Genomic DNA, 11,846 nt, shown 5'->3' with positions numbered 1-11,846 from the left:
CTCCTTCCTGCTTTATTTCTTAAATTTGACATTGACAGTACATTTTCACATAAGCATTAGTGCCTTTCATTCCTCTTGTTCATTATAAAAAATAATCTTTCCTGCTGAGTAGATTCTCTTCACAAAGGACAACAGCTCCTGATTTATATCTTCCTGACACCCCTGGTGTAATTCTTCCTTTATTATTGAATTTCTAAAGTTCGCTGTCAGTGGAGAAAGCCCAGGAAGAGCAATTTCAGGCAAAAATGCTTTCCTTTCATCTTCTCCTTGTGAGGGATTTCTTCAGTTGTGTGATTAATTCGCCTTTCCATACAGAACTGCTATTTCAGATTCTCACCCATACACCGAGGCACTTTGATGACTCGACCACTACTGTGCTTTCTTGCCACACGATTGATACCCAAGAACCTGAGTGGTTTTAAAGCCCAAAATATCTAAACTATCTGAAAGTTTCTTGAACAAACCTTCACTTTACTAATTGAAATCCTCTTACAATAGGCTGCCCTGAGTTATTGTGCAGCTGGGCGTCCCTCGTGGCTCAGACTGGTGGTGAAGACTGGTGCTGTTGTGATTAACCATAGAAGTTTCAGTCCCTGTTAGCCAATCTCGGCCAGGGTAGTAGCAAGTGTAGTACAATTGGTTTCTTTGTGCCTTTGTTTCCATTCATGCTCACAATGCACTGCAGTTGAATGGCCTGTTGAAACACTGTCAAGGCTGACAAATGGTGAACAGCCTCTTGAGTGAGGTGGGGAAGGGATAATGGAACCCATGGAATTGGATGTCAGCACAAGCCAGAAAAACAGGGAAAGGTAGATAAACAATACGGTATGCCCAAATGCAGTTTATTCAGTTTTTACACAAATAGTTTTTTTTAAATTTGTTCTTGGGAGCTGAGTGTCATTGGTCAGGTGAGCATATGATGGCCATCCCCAACTGCTCTTGAGAAAATCTTCTTGAACTGCTGCAGTCCATTTGGCATAGGTGCACCCAAGGTGCTGTTTGAGACAAAGTTCCAGGACTTTGCCCCAGCAACAGTATAGGAAGGGTGATATAGTTCCAAGTCAGGACTTGGAGGGGAGCTTACAGGTGGTGGTTTTCCATGCAACTGTTGGCCTTGTTCTTCCAGGTGGTAGAGGTTTCTGGTTTGGAAGTCGCTGTCAAAGGAGCCTTGGTGAATTCCTGCAGTGCACCTTGTACATGGTACACACTGCAGCCACTGTGCATCATTGGTAGAGGGAGTGAATATTCAAGCGGGCTGCTTTGTCTTGGATATGAGTGAGTTTGTTGAGTGTTGTTGGAGCTACACTCATCCAGGCAAGTGAAGAGTATTCCACCACACTCCTGACTTGTGCCTTGTAGATAGTGGACAGGCTTTGGGAAGTTAGGAGATGGGTTATCGCACAATTCCCAGCCTCTGACCCACTCCTGCTGCCACAGTGTTTATGTGGCTAATCCAATTAAGTTTATGGTCAATGGTAATCCTCAGGATGTTGACGTTGGAAGAGTATTCAGCAGCGGTAATGTCATTGACTGTCATGGGGAGATGGTTAGATTCTATTGTTGGAGATGGCTGGCACTTGCATGGCACAAATGATATTTGCCACTTAGTCACTCCAGCCTGAATATTGCTGCATGCAGCACAGATTTATTCAGCATTTGTGGAGTTACAAATGGTGCTGAAAATTGTGCAATCATCAGCAAACAATCCCAGCTCTGCTGCAGCACCAACAGGGAGGGAAGGTCAATGATGAAGCAGTTGAAGATATTTGAGTCCGGGACACTGCTCTGAGAAACCCCTGCAGCAATGGTCTTGAGTTTAGATGATTGGCCTCTTACAACTTCAACCATATTCCTTTAACAAAATTTCTCTTAGGTCAGTCAATGACCGCTGCTACTTGTGAGATCATAATGAGCCAGATACATCAGTTTAGCTTAGTTAGTGACACTTTTTGCTCTGGTTTTAAGTGTCAAAAACCAAGATGTGACCATGTAATCTAGGCAGAAAGCACAGTACTGAAGGTTTGTGGCCTAGTCAAAGGAGCTGCGCTTCGGACAAGTAGTTAAATTGAGGTCCTGTCTGTTTACACAATAAATATGTCTTTGGAAGTGAATCAGGTTGGTGCTCTGGATCAAGAGAAGGTCTTTCTTAACTGATTCTATTATGTGATTAAATGAGTGGAATGAAAAATTTGTACAGTGAGCAAGGTGCAATATGCACTGTTACAAAGATAAAGTTTGTAAGATTGTTATGTTTTGAAAGGCCTCTCTTTAACTTAGGGTAAGATTGAGGAATGAAGGGGGTCATGTGACCTCCTCTGAATTCTCCTCACAACAAGCCTGGGTGGCTTTTCCTTTAAAGCTTAAAGGGGACCCCAGCTTACTTTATTGGGAAGGTGCAAGATATTCACACCTGTAAACAATGACCAGAGCAGTTGTGTTAATGTTGGATAGACTATTAGTCTCCATGTCCCAGGAAGGTGTTAGGAATGTCAGGTTTTCTAAATGGTTATTCTTTAAACTGTCTGTTTAATTCTAAGATAGAATGAAGTTGGGGTACTAGAGGATAGCTAATTAGCAATTCTACCTGGATACAAGACCCATGTGATTCACATTGCCATGGAAATGCACATTGAGAGGGGAAGAATCCACAGGAAACCACTGTAGAATCGGATTGCAGGCTTTCCTAAAATATCACTGAACCTCACAGATACGGTTAGTCTGCAAGAATCTGAGAGTGAGCAAGAGAAAGAGATAGAGGCAGCAGAGCACAAAGGTGGGTGGCAGCTCGCACTTGGATTGAAGATTCCTAGGTCATGAGGGTTTACACTAGGCCGGAAGATTCTCCTAGCTTTGGTTAAAGGGAAGAATCTCCAATTCATCCCTCACTGTGAAGGTTGATTTTGGGCTTAGAATTCATGTGGTTGAGAAAGGTAAAGAAAGGAAGCAAGCCCTTGGGATCTAAGAATCACCCTTGGACTTTTTTTTCTGGAAAATGAAATGCCCATTTAAGGGATTGAGTAAAGTATAACTGTGGAGAGGGATTTTCTGTCACTTTAAAAGTTAAAAGGGAGACCTTTTCTGTAGTTTAGTGTATTAAGTTGCCAACTGAATAGTGTTTAGACAAAAAAAGAAAATGCTGGAAAAACTCAGCAGGTCTGTGGAGCGAGAAACAGAGTTAATGTTTCACGTCCCTATAATTCTTCTTCAGAGTTTAGACAATGCTGCTTTTAGTTTGTTTATTAGAGTAAAAATCTTAAAACTTGAAATCTTGATGTGATCCCCCCAGTTAGCCACTGGAAATTTCAATACCTTTCTAAAAGTTATTAGTCTCTACGAGGGTCATAATAACAGTACATCACAATACAACACATTGCTGCAACATATAAAACCAAAAATAACAATGTTGATAATGTTCTTTCTTTGCCATGATAAATTACAAAACAGGTTCCATGTTGGAGATCAACAGGGGAGGATTTACAACACCTTGGGAAAAACCATTTACAAGAAAAAGTTAGGATTAATGGAATTCAGCAATAGCATAAGTTCCTTTTTTTAAAAAAAGCTGCATTGCCTTATCAAGAGAAAGATCTAGAAGATACCTTTCTGTCAGTCATCAGTGACAGCCAACTTCTTCAGCAATGTGAAGGATCCATAATTCATGAGCACAAGAGGGAGAAATGAGTTATGACAGTCTTTTACATGAGTGATAGAGCTTCTGGAACCCACCGTCACTGAAATACTCTGCTTATTCTATGGGAGTGAATGATCACCAGTCTCTTAGCATGGCATTTACATTAATCTTCCACTGCTGTGCATGGCTGCTCTTATACGATAATTCACACGTTTGTTATCATTTGGATTTTTCCACTTGTGTGAATTATTAGCCCATTGGAGCCAACTCCAACATCCTTCTCTTTCAGTCCTTCTTTTGAATCATACTTTAATCATTACCATTTAATTAAATAAAGCAGCAGACAAAAATTATAGAGTGGCAATGTTCTCACTATCACCGTATTACTTTCCAGCATCTCCAACCTGCGATGGAGTTTCATCTTTAAAACTGCTTTTAATCTCTCATCAGGTGTCTAAACACCCAGCATCGTCCTGTTGGATGTGTGCATATTTCTACAGCCCAAGGCTGTAAATAAAAATTTAATAACAGGAACCTAATTCCTGGGAAAGCTACAAAACAACCATGTTGAAAGGCATTCAGTGCCGAGGCACAATCTGGGGTTCCGCTGATGTTCATCTGTTCATCATGCCTTGCTCTCAGTCAAGGAACTCGTACACAGCTTTGATGGGGTGATGCCACAAATTGAATTGTCTAATTAAATGATGCAGAAGCAGGAGAAACTGAAACAGTCAATTAAGTCAAGACACAGCCTGAAGACCTGACAACAATATGCACCTATGGCCACCTACTGATGCCAAGTCACCCTGAGTTATTCTGTACTCCGTAGTGGTTTAGAAAGTCTGGGCATATGGATACAAATTTGTATGTTTGCACGGCTAATATAGTAACTAAATACTTGACTATAAAATAGTAAAGAAAAACTTAAGCACATTTTGCCACGGCATAAAGTTAACATATGTAAGTGAAAAGAATCAGTGCCAACTTCTCTTAAAATCAAAGATTTTTTACGAAGAAAATTAGTTTTACTATTAATTTGGTCATGTGCAAATGAAACAGTGAGGCTCATATCACTCGAGATGACCATCTCTCATTCTTTGAGAGCAAAAGGTGAAATCTTCATGAACCCAGTTACAGTGAATAATGGGGCAGATGGCGGAAATTCAACCTGTCACTTGTGAATAAGACAAGTTGCAAATGAGTTAACAATCTGAAAATACTTGCAATGGTAAACTACAGCTTTCAGGGCAAGTTATAACACTGAAGGTTACATTTATCACGTTGTAGAAGACCACAGTTTCTAATGAGAGAATCCCATCAACTTGAATGATGCTGCTGCAGGAATTGTGGCGGGGGGGGTGGGGGGGGGGATGGGTAGGCATGAGTGAAAGAGTCGACATAGAAAAACCTTTTTTCAAGCTTTTCATAAATGTCATTGATTGACAAAGGGTCAGCAAGCTTCACCCAAATTGCCCTGTTCTTTTGATAAGTTGTATTTAGCAGGTGAACAAAAGGAGGATGAATTCAGTAACAAGATTCTGGAACATTCTGTTCCTAACAGCATCAATGCCATATGCATGGAGACAGCCTGTAAAATATTGACAGATGGGCCTGTATTTTTATAGAGGCTTGCTTTCAAAAGTGAATTATATGTGCAACGATAGGCTATTTATTACTTGCATTTGTCAGGAAGCATTTGGAACATCTCCAGATTCTTTGGAGAACCGGATAGGTTTGTTACTTTGCAGCGCAATATGTCTGCAATTTCTGCAGAGCTGTCAGTGGGCAATAGTTTTGTAATAGTAATAACCAGCATAGCTTAAAGCCCAAATGAGCCACTGCCATTCTAGTCCTACTCTACAAAGGGTGCTTGTATGTTTTCCCTGTTTCATGACTAAGGATAGGGCACACAATTGCCTTTGATTCTGGAGGAGAACCCTAGGCTAAACTATCACTGCAGATATATTTTTAAAAATCATCATAAGGTTACCAGTATACCCCTACATCTGTTACCTGGCTACTGAAGGCCATGTTATGATGAGGAAGAAGCAATAGTACAGGGTAGAGGTGAGCTGCAGGGCCCCAATTCAGTATCCTGATCCAATTTACCAGATTGAGACCTACCAGTAATAACATATGCCTGTTGGCAAAATGGTAGCTGCAGGGGATGCCTGGGGCACTAGTGGGATAGATTATTTTTTTGAGTGTCCTAGAGAAGGACTGCTGCTTCTCCTTGTCCCGAAAGCAATACATCAAATTTAGCTTGGCTTCTCCTGTGTTGTTGCTCAAAATGATGATAGCGTACACAACACATGCTCCAACCATTTCCAACCTACAATGGCAACTGGAGTCTTAGGATCCTGATTTTGACATTGAAACGAGCCTATCATCTGAAATAGGTAGGCGCTTTAGGAACCAAGTGGAGGGCCCTTTACAAAATGAGGGTGGCCGCGTTAACTGGATCCATGCTTCTTGGCAAAGTCAAAACTAAGACACAGTAGCTTTCTTTGCTGGAGAGAGTTTATTGATTTAGTTCACAGTCAACACTACTCCAACACACCAGTGTCCCAGTTATCACCATTTATATTCTTGAGTATACCCAATGAACTAAAAGGGTTAAATCAACAAATCGGTGTACAAATACTCATCAACATTTTAACAATGTAATTGCCATTAAACCTTAACAATGTGATTAATAAGACATCAACAAGTCATATGGCTGAGTGTAACATGGTGCTAATGCTACCAACCTCATTTTGAAGCTATTATTCATCTGGCTAACACCAGCTAATACAAGTTAAAAAAGACTTCCTTCTTTTATCCAAATGAGGATATTTTTTGGAAGTTTCACTGTATCATATGGCTGCTGGAGCTGGCAGCAATAAGATAACAATAACTGAGGAACGATAGGAAGGAGATGGCCATTTTAAAAACAATTAACCTTTCTTTTTTACTTACAGGAATCAAGATATGACTTTGCCAACTTGCTGACTTTAGCTCACATGTCCTCCATTAGTTGGGGTCACCAAACCAAAGAATTAACACATAATTTGCATAGAACTGAATAATCAGTTCGTGAAATGAATTTTATAGTTCCAAATGCACTGGAATTATCACACAGGAGACTTTTAAGGTGACTTTTGAAAATCTAGCCTTTAGTTCCAAAATTACCAAACTCCAGGTACTTAAACAAAAACAGAATTACCTGAAAAAACTCAGCAGGTCTGGCAGCATCGGCGGAGAAGAAAAGAGTTGACGTTTCGAGTCCTCGAAACGTCAACTCTTTTCTTCTCCGCTGATGCTGCCAGACCTGCTGAGTTTTTCCAGGTAATTCTGTTTTTTTTTTGGATTTCCAGCATCCGCAGTTTTTTTGTTTTTATCCAGGTACTTAACTCCATTTACACATTTTACTGAGATTTAATTTAGAATAAAAATGCCTAATTGGATCTGAAGAATTGCCTTTCCTTCTCCCATCAAAAGCCTAAAATATGAGCAATGCTCAATAAACTCATCTCACTTTGCATTAGAATTGAAATTGTCAAGCAAACTGCAGGCACTTGTCTACTTAATGCAAATTTAAACCTCCCGGCTACCACAAGGTAGCATGACATCCATTCCTAAGTCCTTCATGTTTGCATGCACCCTTTCAATTCATTCTTTCTGCCAATGCTTAAATGGTCTGAAATTTAAATTGAATTGATTTAAATCGGATCAAGGCAAGTCTTCTTTTGTAGCCTAAATACAAAAGGAGCCTGTACCTGCAGCCAACACATAAATTACAAGGGTCCACAAGGAGGGATTTAATTCAAACAGATGTGGAAACCTTAATTAGGGTTCCTTGAAACTTCAGCTAAATTCTTTTGTGTGGATATAGTGAAACTGAGGTTTATAAAGTGAAAATGATTTTTAATCAAATATGAATGACAGGACAGGTTAGAACAATGCATTGAATTTCTGTATTCACAGATATGAGGCACCTATTAAAAACACATGTCCAAAAATTAATTAGTTGAAGACTTGATGCAAAAATATTTGAAGCCCTTGGGCCCAGAGGTATTTTTTTTATTATGGTGAGAAAACATAAAATGAAGAAAACACTCAATGCCAAACATGACAAGGGAGATTTTAGAGACTGGTGCAGAAACAGAATTCTTCAGTTCTCAGATCTTTATAATGCTTGTTGTTTTTGGTGGAGCAGTTAAGGGAGAAGAGACTGGGCATAAAATACTATGGGATAGATTTTCTGCTTAGCGCAATTATCCCAGTGACGTCATTAGGTTAGTCAGGAATCAGAATGTCATTCCATTTTGCAGGCTTTATGCACATCCAATTTTCTATCAGGCATAAACTAAATATTCACGATCTTAGTTACCAGTCAACTTGATGTCAATGCACACTTAAGCAATTTCCCAAGTTTTGTGGAATAACCACGTCTTGGTCTTTCACAAAGTCAGGCCTTAATGGTGGAGCACTGAAATTTTAAAGGCAGCAGCCAACAAATGTGAAAATAGTTATAAAATTCAGTGCTCTTCACATTTTTATAGGCCAAAGATGATGAGAAATAACAATGTTGGAGATGCCAATGTCAGAAGCGGTATAGCTGTGTCTGCCAGTATCCACTGGTTAAATACCCAGGTGCACCAATTAAAGGATGTCAGGAAACAACAGTCCAAATTTCACTCAATAAGCAGCAATACGACAGTGTTACCCAAACCGACTTGCAGGCAAGCTTAATCACAGGGATGGTACTGCCAGGGCAATCAAGGTCACAAACACACTCAACTTTATGCCTCTAGGTTCTTTCAAGCAAGCACTGGGGAAATCTGCAACAGTAAACAGATACACTGTAGCATCAAATAGCTCCTTTGTTTTACAAGGAGCACCTTCATCACTTTCACCTGAAAGAACAGTAACAAAATGACATGGTGATTCTACACAGCAAGGTTGAGGGTCTTGCTGATAACACCCACATGGCCATCTGGGTGCCTAGAGACGTTGTGTTTTCTAAGAGCGCTATAAGACATCTGCCACTGGGGTAAAGAACGCCTTCGCCAAAGAAAATCAAAACAGAAGATGCTGGAAATACTCGACAGGCGTGGCAGCACCCATGGAGAAAGGAACAGAGTTAGCGTTTCAGGCTGATGACTTTGCATTCTGACAGCTGCAGGTAGATCGCCTCTTGGGTAGATGAACATCTTTGACATATTGGTTCATTGTGAATTTTGACCTATAAAGATCTCAGGAGCTCTGAATGTTATATCCACATTCACGTTTATTGGCGGCTGCATTCTAAATTTCAGCACTTCAACATTCAGACATTACTTGGTGAAAGGCCAAAACATGGCTATCCTTTAATACCCATTTCACACACAAAACTTGGGAACCCGCACAAGAACGCATTGACATCTGCACATACGTTTAGTAATATTTTATTTCAAGAATGTTTTTAGAGAGTATTTATGTTTTTCAAAGTTTTTTTTTCCAGAAAATGTCTTTCATAAAATATTGTAATTTTTTGACAAAAAGGATGCTTTAAGGCTATACAGTTTTAAACGTGGAATCTGGGCCTTGGAAACCAAATGGATCTTCTTTAAGCCCTCCCCTTTCCTGTACAGAGAGGGAAGTGATGGTGGTTCAGAAGACACATGCAGCAGAGGAAACTTTTGCCTGCTCCCCAATGGTACCCATGCCTACCTGTCCACAAAAGAAGTTGGGTAATTTCTATGTGACCTCCCTGTACTGCTTCAGAAGGGTGCTCTACCCTCATGAAGCCGTAACTTCATTGTACCAGCTGCCAGAACAGCACAAAAGGGGAACCCTTCAACTGACTAATTCCAAGTTGTCTGCCAGATGAGTCCTGCACTAGTATCCCATTTGATAAAGTAAGTTCAGTTTCTTGCTGATATTGTGCTCTCTATAGCTCCAAGGGATCCCATTTAAAGATCATTTTGCAACTTCCTCATGCAAGTATTCTTCTACCTTTCCCTAAATCATTCTGAACATAGTCAGTTAGTTTCAAGAAGCATCTCCGACAATAATTCTTCTACTGCATAAAGCCAGCTTGACCCCTCGGTTTCCTATTCTTGTCTGTCCTCTCAATCTTAAACCTTCTACTTCTCCCATGGTGACAAGGGGTTCCAAGGTGGGAGGAATGGGACCAAAAGCTTTTTATGTCTTGGGTAAATGAATTTGTTGGCCAACTGACCTGTAACTGCATGCCTTACTATATTGTTATCAACTGCTGCTTGCAATCAAGTAATGGGGAGAGATTGATGTAAGAATAAACAGTGATGGTTTATTGAGACATAGGGCAAAGCACCAGATCATACATGCTCACTCAGAAACCTCCAGCACTAGATTTACAGTTCCCAGTTGCCCGTGCTGTGCAGTGATTCAAGAGTGCTGTCACAAGAGGACACTTGCATTCTCTTAAAAGGACAGGGTACCTCACTTTACCACAAAGCTGCGCCTATTTCTTGGCTATTCCTTGAAACATAAGAGGTATACATGATAGAACTTTGACTGAATGATGCCACTTCAAGTATTACCTAAATTGCAATCTATCATTTTCCTTGAAATGTGCTTGAGTTAATGCATTGGTATATTGAAGTACCATTCCAAAAAGAAAAGTCATCAGAAGGATAACACCAACTCCCTTTCAGTTTTGGGTGGTCTCCCAGCTTAAGTCTAGTTGACGCCATTCATTTTCTTAATACTAATTAAATGCAAGGTGACCTCCTCAAAGACACTTCACAGCTTATATTTGTGATGCACTTTGCCAAGGCTCCATTCTGTTACAAGTAACCTTGTTTTGCAAGTAAAATAATAGTCTGAAAATGTTGAAAGCATCAGGAGCACATACAGGGACACTCAAGTGACAATGCTGCCACTCATTTTGTGTGCGCGCATATATAAACGTGTAATGCAGCTAGGTTTGATTAGAAGGATTTTTTGAGAGAATTCCTTTGGGGATGTCAGCATTTGTACAGTTTGATTGACAAATTGCAACTGGAACTGGTGCAGTAAGGACACACAATAAGCATTCAAAGGGCTATACAGGCATCATCTAACCACTTTGTGCAGTCATTGTGTAGTTGGGTGTGAGGAAATTCTGATATGTCAAACATTGCAGTAAAATCTACATTAGGTGTTGGAGTCTGATCATGGTTAATTTCTTCAGGTTGAAGAACTTCTTCCTAGTTTGGTGCCAGTATCTGAGTGGTCCCATAGAAACAGTAACTCTGCTTCAGGGGATAAGACCACCAGGCCTAGAAGGCCAACAGAACTGATGCCTCAGGGCAGGGTCTTCAAACTAAGACTGTGCTATACCACAGATATTTTGCTGTTCTAAGTGATAAATTTCTTAAAATCTTCTCAATGTGGTTAAAGTGTATGTTGGGCCATTTCCTGCCTGTCACTAGACAGTCAAAACATCTTCATTTCATCGACATTCTGCCACAGCATCTTAGCGGTTGCATCTGTAAACCCATGTGCTGCTCCTTTGTGTTAAGTTTATAATAATAGTCCATAAAGTAGAACTTCCAAAATGACATAAAAACAAAAAAACATCTCTTCTCTTAAAAAGGCAGCTGCTACAGCATCTGAATGCTGCTCTTGAATTAACAACCTCTCTATAACTAGCAAGTTACATGCTCATTACAAGCTTAAAGATTACAGTCTTTCTAGTGTAATATCTTTATTGAACTCGATGCAAGATGGCTGCCTGCAGGGAGTCCCACATGGCAGAGGTCTCATGACTACTGCAAGCCAGATAGGACATGTAATAATGGTTACGTTTCAAAACACAAACATCCCTTTTCTCCTAAAGCACAAAAGATAAATTTGCATGCACGATCATGTGTGACTGTGAGTTACCCACTATATACAACTGTTCTCATGCATTAACAAACTGTTCATTATTCTAGTCAGTCACTGCACATGCATTGCATATATAATTGTTAAACTGTGCAGATCTCAATGGTACGCGTACGCATTGTCACTAGCTGTTCATCTGGGTGATGCTCCCTCTCCAGGGAGTGTAATTCCTGTAGCACTTGTTGCTGCATGGTAACTGTTGCTGTTCTTCCATTTCCATTGTTGGGGACCGACAGACCTCTGGAAGTGATGATCATTCTGTTCTCTGTGCAGTTGGTGAGATCCCATCTTCCTGATCTGTCGCCTGCAGTGAAGGAGCAGCTTCTCTAGTTTGTATATG

This window comes from Carcharodon carcharias, chromosome 10 (genome assembly GCF_017639515.1).
Source record: "Carcharodon carcharias isolate sCarCar2 chromosome 10, sCarCar2.pri, whole genome shotgun sequence".
NCBI classification, from domain to species: Eukaryota; Metazoa; Chordata; class Chondrichthyes; order Lamniformes; family Lamnidae; genus Carcharodon; species Carcharodon carcharias.
The sequence above is the reverse complement of the archived record's forward strand: the minus strand, read 5'-3'. Positions refer to the sequence as shown.